A 16,546-nucleotide genomic window follows, 5' to 3' on the forward strand; every position below is an offset into this window, starting at 1 on the left:
TTTGGGTAAAAATAGGAAAATATTTTCTCAAAAAAAAAAAACTGGATTCCCTAAATTAGTCTTTGATATTTTTATCCAATAAATTCAAAATTTTCATGTCATTTTACCATTGCCCATCCTATCAATCAATACTAAAATCCATTGGCACACCCTATTGTATACTTAAAGCCACCCGGGAAAGGGGAGGAGGGGAAAGATAAGCACCCCTTTCATGATAAATTTTAAAATTAACCTCTTTTTTAATGGTTACAACGAGGCCGTTTGAAAACTCAAAAAAAAACTTAAAGGGGAAAAAACCTTTGCGTAAACCATGAGCAAAATCATGCACTACATTTTATTGGGGGAAAAATGCCATTTTATGACATAAAAATGTAGACATAAAAAATACTGTGGCCCCCAAAAAGTATTTGGGGGAACTTGATTTCAAAATTTAAAATTGCTCTTAGTGAAATATAAAAAAAAAAAATCAAATTTTTTTTAAAGAAAAAGGGCCAAAAATTCATTTTCAAAAATTAACTTTGAAAGGTTTTTAAAAATTAAAGATATAACACAAGATATAAATATAATATTCTCAAATACAGTGCACAGCATAAAGGGGTACACCCCCTGAAAAAATTAAAAAAAAGTTAAATTTTATTCAGAGTCGAGCCAGAGTCATTTATAAGGCTCCAGAGTCAGGCCCGAGTCTTTAAAAGGCCCCAAACTAGCCCCCCCGTGCTCAAGGCCGACAATAAAACACACTGCTACATCCAGAGGTTTAAATGAAATATAATTCATGGAAAATGGGAAAATTAAAACCTTTTAACATTATTAATAAAAAACAACAAAATAGTGCCAAAATTTTCTGAAGATAAAGAAAATTACCAATTTTTTTTAAAGAAATTGCGAAATAGACACCCCAGATTTTTTCAGAAAATTTAAATTCTAGTTTTTAGTATGTCCCCCGAATTAATATACTGCTCTGACCCCTTTCATCGTGCACAACTGAAAATTTTCACATCTGCCTTTTACTCCGGAAACCCCCTTAAAAGCTCTGGGCTTTAATGGGGGGTTTTTTCTCATTGTCTCTCGAAATTCCCCCCAAACCTCAAGAGCTTTAAGTGTCCCTTCCACTGAGGATTTCACCTTGGGAGAATAAATATCTTCATTGTCATGCTGAAAAAATGCCCAATAATGCAGGGAAAATGAGCATCTTCTGTTTTTTTGGTTTTTTGTTGGTCTTCACACCCGTTTTTGGTGTTGTTTTGCCAGCATTGTTGTGTGTTTTGTGGTGTCACACCTGTTTGTTTTCTGTTTATTTTTTTTTTTTGTTTATTTGGTTTGAAACGTTTTTTTTGTGTCCAAGCACTGTTTTGTATTTTTGTGTTGCACACACCAGAAACATTTTGGATGTTTTTTGTTTTGTGTTTTTTTGTGTCTCTTAAGACAAGAGTATATGGATTCCCAGACGTTCATTTTATAATATTGGCCTTGGAAGAGGTTAAATGCGTTATTTTGCTTTGCTACAAGTAGGAGTATTTCTATGGTGACAATTAACCATGCATGTCACGTAACAGGCTGCATCATTACTCTGTGAGATAAAGTGTCACACCTTTTCATAGCTTTTTGCCGGCTTGAGGACACTTGCATGTTATTTAGAAACTGCTCTTTTTCGTGCAAAAAAATTATAATACTATATGAAAACATTAAAGTGAAGACCCTCTGATTATTTCAGGAGGCAGCTTGTCCACAAGTCCATTGTTTTTGAATGTCGGTGCGCTACTTCTGCTATATTTTCACACCATAAAACACTAAATTGGTATTTCCGATTGTACCACTGTCCTCTTTTTGATTGCTAAGGAAATAAGGTCACCTGGCAGTTCTCTCTAGTGGGTGGTTCCACTGCATTGTAGTGCGCCAGCATTAAGTCTGGGTATGGATCAGTGGGCTAATAACACTTTTTAATTGGTAGGAAATTACTTGTCTTTAAAAGTTTTGCTTCAATATTACGTAAATGTTGATCAGAAATAAAACCTTAAACTATACCACCCTAAACCTAATTTTTATTTATTTTTTATATTATTGTTTAAGTAACTGTCAGTTAGGGTGTAACTCATATTTGCAGCACCAAAATTGTATCACTTTCTTTTTTTTTAAATTTTGGCTTTCTTCTTTGGTAATTTGATCAAGCAGGCTTGTTGGACACATTATATCTTCAAAGCACCTTAACATGGTCTAAGTGTAAAGAGTAAATTGACTGGAATTTAAGTTTTGAGAGGGGTGTTTTACCATTATGCTGGGCACTTGGATTAGTCTATATACAAACATGATACACACAATTTTTTATTATTTTGAAATATATTGGTGATGGGGTTTGCGGAAGCACACGGACACAGAGGATCAAGGTTAAGGTCCCCGAAGGTTGGATTTTATTGAAAGGCGTGAGGGAGAAAGAAAATAGCCAACGTGAGGGGGGTTTCTGGTGTCTCGTGACTCGGCCTTCTCTTCTCCTTCATGGTTGCAGTGCTGTGTGCTGTTGTGGGTTCCGTGAAGTTCCGTGTCCTGGTGAGGGCGGCAGTCACCACGCTGCTGTCTGGACGGGAAAACCACAGAGAAAAACTGATTAGCCGAGGTATTTGGAGACATCTTGCTCACCTCTGTTGTTCGTCGGCGCCGGCTTTTAAAGCCCGTCCTCGCATGGGCTGCAGGTGTGACCTCTCAAGACAGTAATGAGCAGGTGCAGGTTGTGCCTTGCTCTGTTTCCAGGGCAACGCTGTATGAGAGCTCTGGGGACACGCGGGCTCACAATCCCCCCCCCCCCCAAGCGTTCGTCCTGTCCCTTGGCGAAGTGGGGAGATTGGGGCTTGAGGGCGGGGAAGGGTTGGGGGGGGGAAGGGGGCCGACAGCGACCTGCAAAAGCCTGACATAGATCCCTCGTCGTTTGCATTGGCCGTGCCCGCTCGGGTGTTGTCCAGGTGAAGTGGAAAGAGTCTACTGGAGCGCTAGGAAAAACCGAGTCACCCTGGCGTTTGGTGTCCTTCGACCAGGGCACCAATGTAGGGGGTGCGTGTGGTCCCGTGATCAGGCGGAACTGGACGGGCCGAGAAGGTAGTAGCGGAGCTCCAGGACTGCCCACTTGACGGCCAGTGCAGTGCCTCCTTCCGAAGACGGCCCGCGTACCGTAGTTTCCGCTTAGGTCACGCTTTTCCGGCCGATACTAGATCACCAGGTGTTCATCGCCGTCGATGACATGGGAGAGGATGGCGTACAAACACCGGTATCGGATGCATTCCATTTGCGGGACCCAGGAAGGTGCCGCGATACAAGTCGGGGGCAGGGACCTGATGAATGGGCTCGAGGTGGAGGGCGGCCTTCACCGCCACTTTCTTTCCTGGGGTCCGAATGGGGCCGCGGCCACTTGGTAGCCGAGCGTACTTGGCTTCGGGTGAGGGACCGGTTCGACACATGACGGGGGTTGGCGGACTAGGTGTTTTCGAGCCCCGCCGCAGAGTTCCGGACAGCACCCTTCCGCCCCCGTGATCCAGTTGGTCCGCCCAAGTCTCGAATGTATGACTACATCGTTTCCAGGTAGAGCGGGCCGCGTAGGCCTGGTGGGGCGCCAGGAGGATGTCCCATTAGCCGACGGTGAAGAAAGGTGGCGGGAAGCCCCATGCAGCGCTCGACCGAGGGTAGGGACCCAGGTACTGCCAAGTGGCCACGTGGGGGTCAAGCAACGCCGTCTTCAAGCTTGGCCTGCTCGGTTAGGGGGACCTGACAGTAGCCCTTGGTGAGTTCGAGGGTTGAAAATGTACCGGGCCCTTACCAGGCGGTCCAAGAGTTCATCGACCCCGCGGCATGGGTAGCCATCAAAATCCGAGACTTCGTTTTACGCGGCGCGGGAAAGTCGTTGCACAAAGCGCGGAAGGTGCCATAGGGCTTGGAAAACCATGACGTGGGGCTGGACCAGGGGCTGCGTGATGGGTCGATGGTCCCTAACATCAACATCTCCTGTTACCTCCTCCTCAATGGAGTGTCGCCGAAGCATCAAGAAACACGATAGGGCCGCTGCCGGACGAATCACTCCGGGTGCTAGTTCGGATATCGTTGCGTGAGTAAGGGGTCTCCGCCCCCTGGCTGGGGAGATAAACACATCAGTGAACTGAATGACCAGGTGTTGCAGCTCCGACTTTTGGGCGGTCCCGAGAGGTGGGGGGGGGGTCTATTGTCATCAGCCACGGGAGGTCTCGATGAGCGAGGGCTGCCAGCTGGGGGCCCGGTCCCGACCAAGCGCTTCAGAAGGTTCACGTGGTATAGTTGGTCCTTCTGCGTCTTCCGGCGCTGCCCGAATCGGCAGTAGGTGACAGGGGACGATCCCTTTCGTTGACGGTTGTAGGGACCTTGCAAGCTGGCCAAGAATTTACAGGCGGCAGGTGGGGACTAGGACCATGACGTGGTCTCCTGGCTGAAACTCCTGTGGCTGGGCCGCCCCGTTATAATGTCGTTGCTGGGCACCCTGCTGGGATTTGGCCCATGTTCTATCCCGGACGACTGGGGCAGACCCTGTCGATCGTCTCCCACATCTCCCTGACCATGCTCCGATCTTGGAGCGGGTGGAGAAGGCAGGCTGCTGGTTCCAAGGCTTCTCGGGGCGACATTCAAGCAGGCCGCGGGGCTGGCCGGACGAATAGAGGAGCTCGAAGGGGGTAAAGTCGGGTGGAAGCCTGGGGTACCTCCCGGATGCCGAATTGACACATAGGGCAACATTCTTGTCCCAGTCGCGCTTGTCTAATTCCGCAGAGCCAACTTCGCCGCAGCAGCTTCTGCTTATCAAGATGTTTGTTGTGAAGCGTCCGCCCCAGGCCGTCCGTTTGCGGGTGGTATCCGGTGGTGCGGAAGCTGTCTTTGTCTTGAGAAGCTTGCAGAGGTCAACCATCAGGGACATGAGAAGGGGGTTGCCCTGGTCAGTCAGTATCTGGGATGGTAGGTAGGCCGACCCGACTACTTAGCAGGAAGAGCTTCCTGGGCAATGGCTTTCGCGGTGGCTAGTGCGGAGGGGGAGATGGGCCTCAGGGTAGCGGTTGTTTGAGTAGTCCAGGATGACCCGGATGTTCAGTTCCAGGGGGGGAATTACTTTTCGCTCAGCTGCCTCATAGGTCCATTCCGGATCCGCTGCCAAGGGCCCATCAATGATGGGCAGCGGATATCAGCGGGCTTGGGGGCGGGAGGGTGTTGTGTGGAGGTCGTCACGTTGAAAGTGGGGACCAGGCCATACAGAAGCAGCTTTAGATCGGCCTCAGGCCTGGCCGTGGGAAACGGTTGCGTAATGCGTTGGTTTGTGTTGTGGGGCACCAAGGTGGCCGGGCATGGGCTTGGGCCTGTGCCAGCTACATCAACCGATCCTCGTCTTGGTCCTTTGGGACTAAACAGCAATGTGTTTGTAATCCCCCCTTCGCATGTGCGACACAGTACAGCAGCAGGCCGTTTTTTTGACCACTGAAGGTCCTTCCCTTCGGCGACCACTTCAACTTGGGCCCAGTAGTGTTTGAGGCGGTCATCCTCGTGCTGCTTTCAAGGGCAAAGGCCCCAAACCCCAGCCACCTGCGACTGGAAGAGGGTCAAGAAGAGGTTAGGGTTATGAAACGGGCAAGCCACACGAGTCTTTTTGGAGACATCTCTCACCTCTCACCTTCATCAGCGCCGCTTATTAAAGCCCGTCCTCGATGGGCCTGTTTTTCCCAGTGTGACCGCTTCAGCCCCATAATGAGCAGGTGCAGGTGTGCTGCTGCTGTCGGTTCCAGGGCGACGCTGATGAGAGCTCGGGACACGCGTCACAGTATATATATATTATATATATATATATATATATATATACAAACAGCCCATTTAAACAGAAAGAATTTCAACGAAAGATGCTGTACAAAGTGTTTAAAAACAAAGTTTTATAAACTTAAGGAGAAAACAAAAGAGAGGGACAAATAATAATTTGGATAATAACAAGAATAATAAAATAGCAAAATACAAATTTAATTAAAAAAAAAGGAAAAAATGTAACTTTACCCTCACCTTGATATCATTCAGAAAAAAATGCAAGCCCCTGTATGCTCTATAATTCAGTAACCTCTCATGTAGCTCTAAAATCTCATATGTGTTTGCTTACAAATCAAAATGGCAGATAATGCTACATGGTATTAGTTGTCATGCACTGTTTGCAAATTTATAGTGGGAAAGATAAAGCTATAGGAGCAGAGGGCAAACATTTTTATCAGTGATTAATGTCCTAAATTTGAAAGCAGGAAAGCCTCAGGAAGCTTTGAAAAATGGCAAAACAATTGTTTTATGGCTATTTCCTATTGGTTTTTTTTTTTTGTTTTGCCATTTTTGGACAGCTTTTCTCAGTCACTTAATTGTAACATAGATTGGAATAGAGTTGGTTGTGTGGCCAAAAAATTGATTACAAAATAATTTTTTTGTCCTACAAAAAAAAAAAAAAAAAAAATTTAAAAAAAAAAAAATGTTTTGAACGGACATCGGGTTTAGTAAATGAGAATCTTTTTCCGTAAGGGCAGGTAGTCAGCTGGCCACCACTAATTTGTAAACAGTAAAGCTGACAGGAACAAATATTTCTCTAAAAGAGATCACAACTTCTCTAATTAAAAACAAGCATTATATCAACAGCAGTAACTGCTGATTGTTATTCTGCACTTTGCATAGTACAGCTTTGCAACTTTTTGCCCAGCAGCATTATGAAAGTAGCTGTTAACTCTCCATGTATGTATGCAGCAATTGCTAGCAATACCCAGCACTCCTACACACTGCCTTCTATATCACTGCAGGTGCAGTCCCACACTACCCAATTGCCTCTCGGTGTTAATCCTACTGTCTCTTTGCATATACCTGAGCAGCAAATTGCAAATCTCAGGCCACTGGCCCTGGCACTGGCCTTCCCACTCTGGGTTCACTTATATGCCGCCTCTCTCTTTATAACACACTCATTTAACCACTCCATCAGGCTGGTGTGGCTCACATGGCTACGTTACTGCAAGGAAATTGCATGTTAGGATATACTTGGCTCAAAATTAACGAACAGAACTCATGTCAATCAGGACAATTAATCCGCCAACCTTTGGGTTTTAACTTTAGATTGATTTAAATTATTAGTTATTATTTTTATTATTAAAATAAATTAACTTTTTAATTTAAGTTCAAATACATATGTATGCAAATAATAAAATTTTGGCACAACTGAGCAAACCTTCAGTGGCTTAGTGCTCAATTAGTTCTCAGTTCTGAATCAATGCAAGCATATGGTGGAGCCTGCACATTTTCTGTAAATATTACTACAGGGCTCGACACTAAGCTTGACAGGTGCTTGTCCTTCGGAAAAAGTACATCAGTCCATTCACTGGTCCAAATAAAAAAAAAGTTTACTTGTCTGTGTGGAAAAAAAAGGTGTTTTTTTGTTGGTTGTTTTTTGGTGCAAATGTAATTTATGTCTGAAAGCAATAGTCTCGACCTCAGTGCTCTATCAGGTATTACTTAATCAAGTATTGATGTGATATTTGCCTATAAAATTGATTTGCCTGCTTACACTTTTAACTTTATGAAGGGACCATATTTTCCTTAACCTGATTAAATGTAAATGTCACCAATTACGTTTAACTCTTAACTTTGATCAGTACATTAAGTGTAGACTACCCAAGACCTACATATGGTTATTACTATCAAATGAAATCAGTATCAACCAAACTCCATCTTTTCACTGCAGAGGAAAACACAGAAGCTGACATCGGAAAGTGACATTTTTATATGTATGAAAGTCTGTATTTACTTGGACTGTTTAATGAAGATAAGCATTATCCTATCATATGCTCCTTATCATAAGCTAAAATTGCCACATGCATAAAATAATGTTATGAGATGAATGGTTTACGTTTTTTGACATTAACAAAATATGAAATGTTGGGAAAAATGCAAATGATAGTTTAAATATGAACTTAAAACCCCAGTAGGTGTGTGGCAAAGTCACCTGTCTTGAGTGCGTGAAATCATTGATTCAAACGATTTTGTTCAAATGGCTGATCAGTCAATCAATGAAGCAATGGACTGTCTATTATGAATGGCTCACTAAATCATTGAACTCATGCAAAAATGCTGAGAATATTCAGTAACGAAAAGACTGTTGTTGTGTTGCCTCGGAGATGCATGAATGTTCTGCTGGTGGACTTTGCTTAGGAGACTATCTTCAATTTTCGGGAGAATGGAGCAAAAAAGTTCAATCATGTGGTCTAAAGGTAAGTCAGTAATATTTCTTTGCTTTATTGAAATTACGGTTGTATAAACTGACTATCACATTTGCAAAACGTGCTGAAGTTGGGAAAAACTTGGACTCTGGCTCGTGTGATGTTACCAGATTTATCTAGAATTATTTATCTTTTTTTCTACCACAGGATGTTGTTCATTGTTGTGTGTTCTTTGTCGTGTGCTTGTTTGTGTTTGAGTTAGAGTTTCTCAGCGAGTGTCAGACAGGCGAGGCACGGAGCTCAAAACTGACGGCAACCTTTATTACTGTCAATACATTATCTGTGGATTAGTCACCGTTTACACTGAAAGTAATAAAATTCAGATCATTCTCGCCAAAGTTTCCGTTGCTTGCCTCGTTATTGGTTGTTGTTAAAAATTATAATCAAGCGTTTACTTGTCCGGCGGGCAACGTAAAAATTCTATTTCACTTGCCCCTTCACAAAATCCACTTGTCCCAGACAAGCGGACAAACGTTAATATTGAGCCCTGTAATACATTGGCAGTGTGGATTTTTATGGACATTGTTTTGTTTAATCGTTTAATATAACCGTTTTTGCTACTGTGCGGGGTCACCGCGTCATGTTCAGTGTAAAATCTGGGTCTCAACACAAAATCTGGCTGCGTGTTACCGATATCCGTATCTGCCCATTGCAAAACTCTTGGATGGCAATTATGGAACATTTTCTTTGAATTTGGCTTAAAACGGAAACAGCTTTTCCAATCCTGGGGTGTTGCCTGTTACTATTTTTGAGGATGTTTGTCAATGGTATTGTCCATTCGGTTGTGGTTCAAATTAATGGTTTTGGTCTCTTCAGTTTCCTTTCAATGTGAGGAAGAAAGTAAAAGTGTTATGATGTTATTGTATTTCAATCGACTCTTAAATGATATTTACTTTTTTTTATGTGTGTGTGTGTGCCACGTGCATGCTCTTTAGCTCCACCTTTTCAAAGCCCTTAGTACACTGTGTTCGTGTGTTGTTCTATTTCCACAGAGAAAGACGTACAAACAGCCCTTTGTGAGAGGCAGCCAAATCGGGATGATCTTGCTATTCCGGGCAGTTCTGTGACACCAGGCCGGAGTTGCAGTTGAGGCGCTGTTGTCAAATTTTTGGATGCTTGTGGTGAGAAGCAGACCACTAATTATTCTTTCACTTTAAAGTCAAAACATGTTTGTTTCTTCTCTTAACAAAACAACCAGACCTTGTCCATACAGTGAAAGTTGAGGGTAGTTCTGGAGCAATTTCCCCAACTATACTAATAAGTTTAACGCTAACGGTACCCTATAATGTTCTGTTAGGTCATTGTGGTGCTTTTTAGGTGGGCCTTATGTAGACATATGAAGGATTTTAAAACTTTAGATTTAAAAAACGTTTCTAATTGAATGGAACAGCTCTGGCTATGGAAGTAAGCCTTTAAGGGCTGTTTAAACAGAGGACGCACAACTGTTAACTTTAGGCCGCATATCCACCTAAGCGTTTTTAGCCAGCTGAAAACGCCAGGTACCATGCTGAAAAAAGCCCAGCTGTGAGCCCATGAGAGCGCAGCATTTTTCAGTTGAGGACACTGGGATTGCTATGATATGAAATATTGCTGAAAGTAAATATGTGCCAGACGCATAGCGAAAATGAAATGTTTTTCCCAGAGAAGTTTTCATAATAATCATAATATACATAGGGTTAGTTGGCAATTACATCTGGATAAAGAATTACTCAGAGACAAGTTCTCTTTTGTGTGTTCAGTCGTCAGTACAAGCAGGTTGTGGCGGTTGGGTCGTATTCGTGTTCCCGGCCCCTCCTCCACTGTGCTTGCTCAGCTGACTAAAAGTTGACTGTGATGAGCACTGACGTTTTACCCAAAAGTTGAAACATTCTTCCAACTTCTCGGCACTAAGAAAAAAGTGCTGGAGCACTCAGCGCTCAGCATGAAAAATACGCCAGCATCAGGGAAAAAAAAATTGCTCTGGGTGTGAACGCGGCCTAAAGCTTTAATAATCATTCTTATTTTATGAGGAATTAGTGTCTACAATACAGCTAAGAAACGACATGGAGGAACAAATTTTGTAGGGTTCACTTTTCAGAGCCCAAAAGTTGAAACATTCTTCAACTTCTCGGCAGCCGCCTAGAAAAAAGTGCTGGAGCACTAGCGTCAGCATGAAAAATATGGCGGGCCGGGCCTCCTTTTAGAAACTCTTCCTTACTTTTTATTATTTTAGCCATCCAATCAATTAGTGATTGAACCAAAAAAAAACGCCACGCCCAGTGGAAACAACACGACGGCGAACTGTTGCTACCGCGTAGTGCGGGTGACTGTCAAAGAGAACTCGCCGAGTTGAGTTTAGCGTTGTTCTATAAAAAAACTTGCCCAGACCCAACCCCCTCACACAGTTGAGGCAGCCACCTTGTCGTCAAATACACGCAAGAGTAGCATAGACTCCAAAGCTAATATGCCGCAAAAGCTCTATTAAGAGGCACCAGGCCACAAAAAAGTAGATTACCCTAAATGTGGAAAACTCATTTTTTGGCAGGGGGACCAAGGGAGGGGGCTTCGGAGACTAAGTATCTGGAGGTGCTGTGTGAATTATTTACCCATAACCTAGTGTTTTCCTTTTTAGATGAAACCTCTTTTCCTGGAGTAAAGTAGCATCTATTCCCGTGGTTTTCTTTTTTTTGACCTTTTAATGACAGACTGCTGGTGATCTTTGGTTATCTCGATTTGGATTTATGTTCCTGTTCGAGGTGCTCATTTATATTAACATTATCAGCCTTGTCTCATATCTTACTTGTAGATTTAGTAGTCTTACTCATGTACCGGTTGAGGCCTGTTTTCTCGCGTTTCGGTTTTCATTTTTGTACTCTGTTAAAGTGTGACCAATTGGTCGCACATGCGACTTAATTTCGCAAGGGTGCGACTAAAAAATCAGAGGTCGCCCGGTGTGCAACCAGCCATTACTTTATCTGGGTCTAATGCTTAAAACATTGTTATATGCTTGAACTGTTTTATATCTATAGATTTTATTTTAGGCAGATCGTGACGATTTGACAAGGCTAAATTGATCAAACATGGGCTCACTGTCTGTCAGCTGGCCCCTTAGTCGGTACAGCATTTCTAAAAAACACCTAAAACTTATATTTAAGACACAAAAATTATTCCTAACGTTTTTCTAAATTAACTTAATTAAAAAAGAAAAATAAATATAATCCCTTTGCTATTACATACAACACTGAACTATTTTAATAGCTGAAAACAGTAGTATACGCTGTTTAGGACTGTTTAGCTGTTCAAATCAGACACACCAGAGCATCCCTTCATTTTGACACAGTGAAAGATCTGATAAGAATCAGTGGAAGAGGGGCCAAGTCTGGAAGATTTTACTGCGTAGAGAAAGTGTGCCAGCTGGTTTAGCCAAGGCCAAAGATCAAGAAGGCAAAAACTACAGGAGTTGGCCTATCCGAGGGGCATTTGACTGCAGTGAGTAAAGTCCATAAGACAGTGAGCCATGAGATTTTCAGTTTGAAGCCCTTAAACACTTAATTTAGATGTCTTTTATTTCATTTATTTGAGATGTTTTTAAGTTAAATTTCAGCTCGTGAAGCACTTTAACACCATCACTTTTTCAGTAAGTTACATTTCTTGTTGAATTTGTGCTCAAATAAAGAACTTTAGTTGGACCGATGTAAGTTCATCATAGGGCTACAAGTCAATATTGCTATATGGACGGATTTTTAAAAAAAAAAAAAAAAATTTAACTTGAAAATGGCGAATGCATTGAAAATTTGGGTGCACCTAACTTTGTGGGTGCACCCTAAGAAAAAAAAGTTAGGTGCAACCAGTGCAAAAAGTTAGTCTAGAACCAGATTAACAGTCAATCAGAATCCACCTGATATTGAATCAAAGCGCGCTCGAGCATGTAAAGAAACAGACGGCATAACTGAAGCGTGAGCATGTTGTAAATAACACATTGATTCGTATCTGTTATCAGCTGGAATTGACGTGGATTGCCTATTGTATTTTCTTGGTTAACATGACAGCTGTGTCTTTATACTTATCGTTCTTGTGCCTAGTATGTGAATGATGCCAAGACTCTCGTGGTTCTTTTTTTTTTTTTTTTTTTTAAAAGTTATTAGTTATTAACTGGTCCGAAAGCAGAATTCAGACACAAATTTATCACAGGGGAAACCAAAAATTAATTTTTTTTTTTTTCCAGTTTTTGTCCAGGCGGTCGTAACATGCATGTACAATAGGTCAAAAATATTGCACTGACCCAAAGAAAGAAAGTACAATTTTTTTTTAATAATCTAGTTAATGGCTTGGGTGTCATAAAAGAGCGGGCCATTTCAGTTCCGCAGTTTTGTTGTGGTAAAACTCTCAGTCACGTGTTGCAAGATTTTAATTGGCATATTACATGACCATTGGCCAGCACTGCATCTCTAAATTCAGTGCTTGTTAATTTGTAGTCCATTAATATCTTCTAAATTTAAACTTTAGATTATCATAACATTCATATATCACAGAAAAATGCCTAATATACATAGTCAATAACAATGCAAGCTTATACCACTGGACCCAATGAATGAAAGAAAAGGGAGAAGAAAGTGACATTTTTTTTAGGGACAAATGGTCTTTTAACATTGGCCACATATGATTGCTTGAGTATGTTTAAACTGAGGTATACTGCCTTCACCTGTATGTAGAAATCTCAGTGTCCTAGCAATTATGAGCTACTTTTTTTCTGTTAGTCTGCGCCTACAAGGCTAGCTGTCTATGTAGAGGAACGTGGGTGATTTTCGCTCATAAATGATTTGGAACAGAGCAAAATGTCTTTTTGAATTTTTTCAACAGACGATTCAGTAGATTTCTTCTGCCGTTTATTTTACCACTAATACAGTCCATAAGAACTATATTACTCGTGTCCAATTCATTGCCGGCCCTTCTATGTTCTTGTCTTCTCTGTCTACACCCCATTCAGTTAGTTGGGCGACACAGCTATCTGTCACAGGAATTCTGAAGGCTTGTCACATCTGAACACTTCCTTTTCTACCTTGAGGGAATGGCCCACCAGCAAGGCTAGTTAGAAGAAGACATGCTGTCTGAATTTCTTGTCCACACCCCATAACTTAAAAGCTTGGCACAGTGGCCCAGGTGATAAAATTCACATTCAAAACAGAGGGGTACCAGACCCTATGCTAAGCCATCTCAAACCCCATCTGATTTGATCATCAGTGCCTCTGCCCTTTCAGAATCCTGCAATTTCAGGGCACGCAAATCTTCCTTCGTGTAAATTTACAATTTTGACATGAACCAAATGGCCATTTCCGATATGCGAATGCCTAGAATACGCGCGTACTACTGTTCCATAGCAATGCTCTTGAACATAAACATCACAATGTGCATATCGTTCTTACACCGTACATAGTGCACGCCCCCCACATAGTGAAAAATTTGCTGGCTTAGCCTGTCGCTTGTTTGCCCTCCACTTTAATGAACTTGCATGCTGCCATGTTACAGTGGAGAAGAAGCTAGAGACCTCTATTTTTTGTGAAAATAAATTTGCGGAGAGTGTTTCTTGCATTTTAATTGTGGGTAAACAAGAAGCATGTAAAATCAGACGTGTACACATATTCTAAAGCAAAGATATATTCCCCCCATCGGTTTTTTGCCTGCGTTTCTAGGGTGTTTTGTGGAGAGTCTGAAACATAATGCATCTGCGTGCATTGCTATGTTTGATTGCTACAGTGGTTTGTTTGATTGCTGCTGTCCCAAGATAAAAATCTGGTCCTCCCTTCAATATTTTAGCTAGGTGTTTCTTTTTTTTCATAGAGCTGAGGCCACAGTTCATTGTTTGTTTGCATGTATGAAAATTATCAAGACAAGTATATGATTTAAGATGCCTTCATGTGTTGCAGAGAAAATAATGTCTTTGCTAGAAATGTCCATCATATACAATACTGTGAAAAATTGTCTTAGGCACTAGTCCATTTTTCATTTACAAAATAAACAGTTTTTTTAAGGTCAGTTCAGTTATTTGTATCTTTTCCTTTAGTGTGTCAGTACGAAATGATCAAGTTACATTTCCCAAAAATTCCTTTTGATCCATTAATTGCCTACATATAATTCATGTGAGATTTTTGTATGCACAATGGACTTTGTCATCGACAACATCCATGGTGCCTCCACACAGAGATCCGATCTACTATCATCCACGTCCCGTTTTCCGCCTTTGATTACATGGAAGAAGAACAGAAAAAAACTGAGCCATCCTTTACCTGACTAAATCCAGCCCTCCCCCAAAAGGAATGTCGGCCAATGTCTCCAAGATCTTGTTCAAGAAACCTACCACAAAGCACTAACCCGTATACTGTGAAATAATAGGCACTTGTGTAAAAATGCTGTTAAGTGAGGATGCTTTAAAAAGTAATATTATAAATAGATTGTTTGTCAATTAACTTCTATTAACTAAATGATGTGGCAACTCTTTGCGTTTAAAACCGCTTTGTCCTAGGTACACTTGCACATAGTTTTTCAGGTTCGGGCGCAGGTAGGTTTCTTGAAGCATCTTGGAGAGGTTGCCACAGTTCTTCTGGATTTAGTCTGTCTCAGTTTTTTCTGTTTCTCAATATCATTCCAGACGGAATGGAATCAATCTTGTTTTTTTTTTTGTTTTTTTTTTTTTGGTAATCATTGCCTGCAGTTACAGATATGACACTGAGCACTCTGTAAACTAAAAAAGCTGAACTAAAATTGAACCTGTGTTGATAATTATTGTAAAATCATCATACGTTTATTAATAATGAAGAATACTGATATCACAAATAGAGCTTAATTGGTTTCTCACATCATTTCAGGCAGATCATATGAAGTAACGCCAGACCTGATGAAGAGGAAGGTATGTGGACCGAGGAATCCTAGACCAAGTACACTCAATCCCAAAGGTACTGAGATTGGAAAAGGCACAGGACTTATGTACATATGTGCTTGTATATCATAATTTAAATGCATAAGTTGTTGTTTTGTTTTATTTCCTGTTGTTATTGTTCATAGCGTTAATTCTGAGCATGTGGGCATTTATTTGTGTTTCCCCCCCCCAAGGATATTTTGTTCTTAATTCTTCCATATGCACAGTCAAGGAACCTGATCGGTTTCCTGAAGTAACAGAGGACTGATGGTGACTAATGGTCTCCCGCTTGCTGCAGAAAATGCTGTGACACAACAGGAGGCATGGTAAAGAGCTCTTCATGGAGTTCCGCATCCGCTGCAGTGCCACCAATGTGCGTATTTAGTAGTCTTTCATACAGGATTCACTCTTTTATCCATTAGATGTGCCACCTAACTACAGACTTCCACTGTTCAACACAAAATATTGGCCCTTGCCCCCAGCAACATTTCTGATCAGTGTAATGTGTGAACGTGAAATTCAGCATTTTTCATGCAAAACCAATTAATTAAAATCTAGGATTATGACTGCAGTGTGGTGAGGATTTTGTGTTTTCACTAGTGCCCACCCCAAGCTCCATTAACACTATATATCAATGTTCTTCTTTGTAAACTTAATCCATGACTTCCTGGAGCCATTTGGCCCCCCCCCCCCCTTTTTTTTTTTTTTTTTTTCCGCAGACTACCCTCGATAGTATTGTACTACAGTCTGACTTCTCTTTGCAGGTTTGGAAATGTTGCTTTGAGAGGTAAATATTATAAACAGCCACCACGCGAACACTTTTTTTGAACTTTTGTTTTTTGGTTTTTTTCTTTGTTATGTATGTAACAAACTCAATTATTATTTCTGTTAGTTCTGTCATGAATTACTTCAATGAGGACTAGTTATAAATGGAATGAAGCGAAGAATTAAGAAAAGCGAGAAACGAAAGAAATTATATGCTAACCGTAGAAGTTTTTATTCACCCCGCCAACCAGACAGAAGTAGAGTCTAATTATTCATTTGGGTGCCTAATTTATTTATGAAGCTAAGCTTATACAAACCAGATCGTGATCTTGAACTTGCTATTTCATTTATTTACTTTTAGTCTCATAAAAATGTCTCTGACTGAAATTTCTAAGCCAGGCACCTGGACAATTTCCATCCAGACCTTTTACAGGCGAAGAATATGATTTATGCCGCCATTGGGGAGTGAAACAAAAACTTTAATCTCACCACACATATTAATGTGAGGGAGGGCCGCCTAGTACACTAGCTATATTTACTGAATATTGAAATCGTGAATATGCCCCTCAAAAAAGGGTCTTGTTCTAATTAGATTAAAGCCATGCCTTTT

At 41.5% G+C, this 16,546-nt stretch overlaps 1 pseudogene; it reads right to left on the bottom strand.

The window, feature by feature from the left end:
- Positions 1-3,446, bottom strand: part of LOC122134767 — a 6,048-nt pseudogene extending 2,602 nt beyond the window's left edge.
- Positions 3,447-16,546: the final 13,100 nt, after the last annotated feature.

Source organism: Cyprinus carpio, chromosome A21 (assembly GCF_018340385.1).
Source record: "Cyprinus carpio isolate SPL01 chromosome A21, ASM1834038v1, whole genome shotgun sequence".
Classification (NCBI taxonomy): domain Eukaryota; kingdom Metazoa; phylum Chordata; class Actinopteri; order Cypriniformes; family Cyprinidae; genus Cyprinus; species Cyprinus carpio.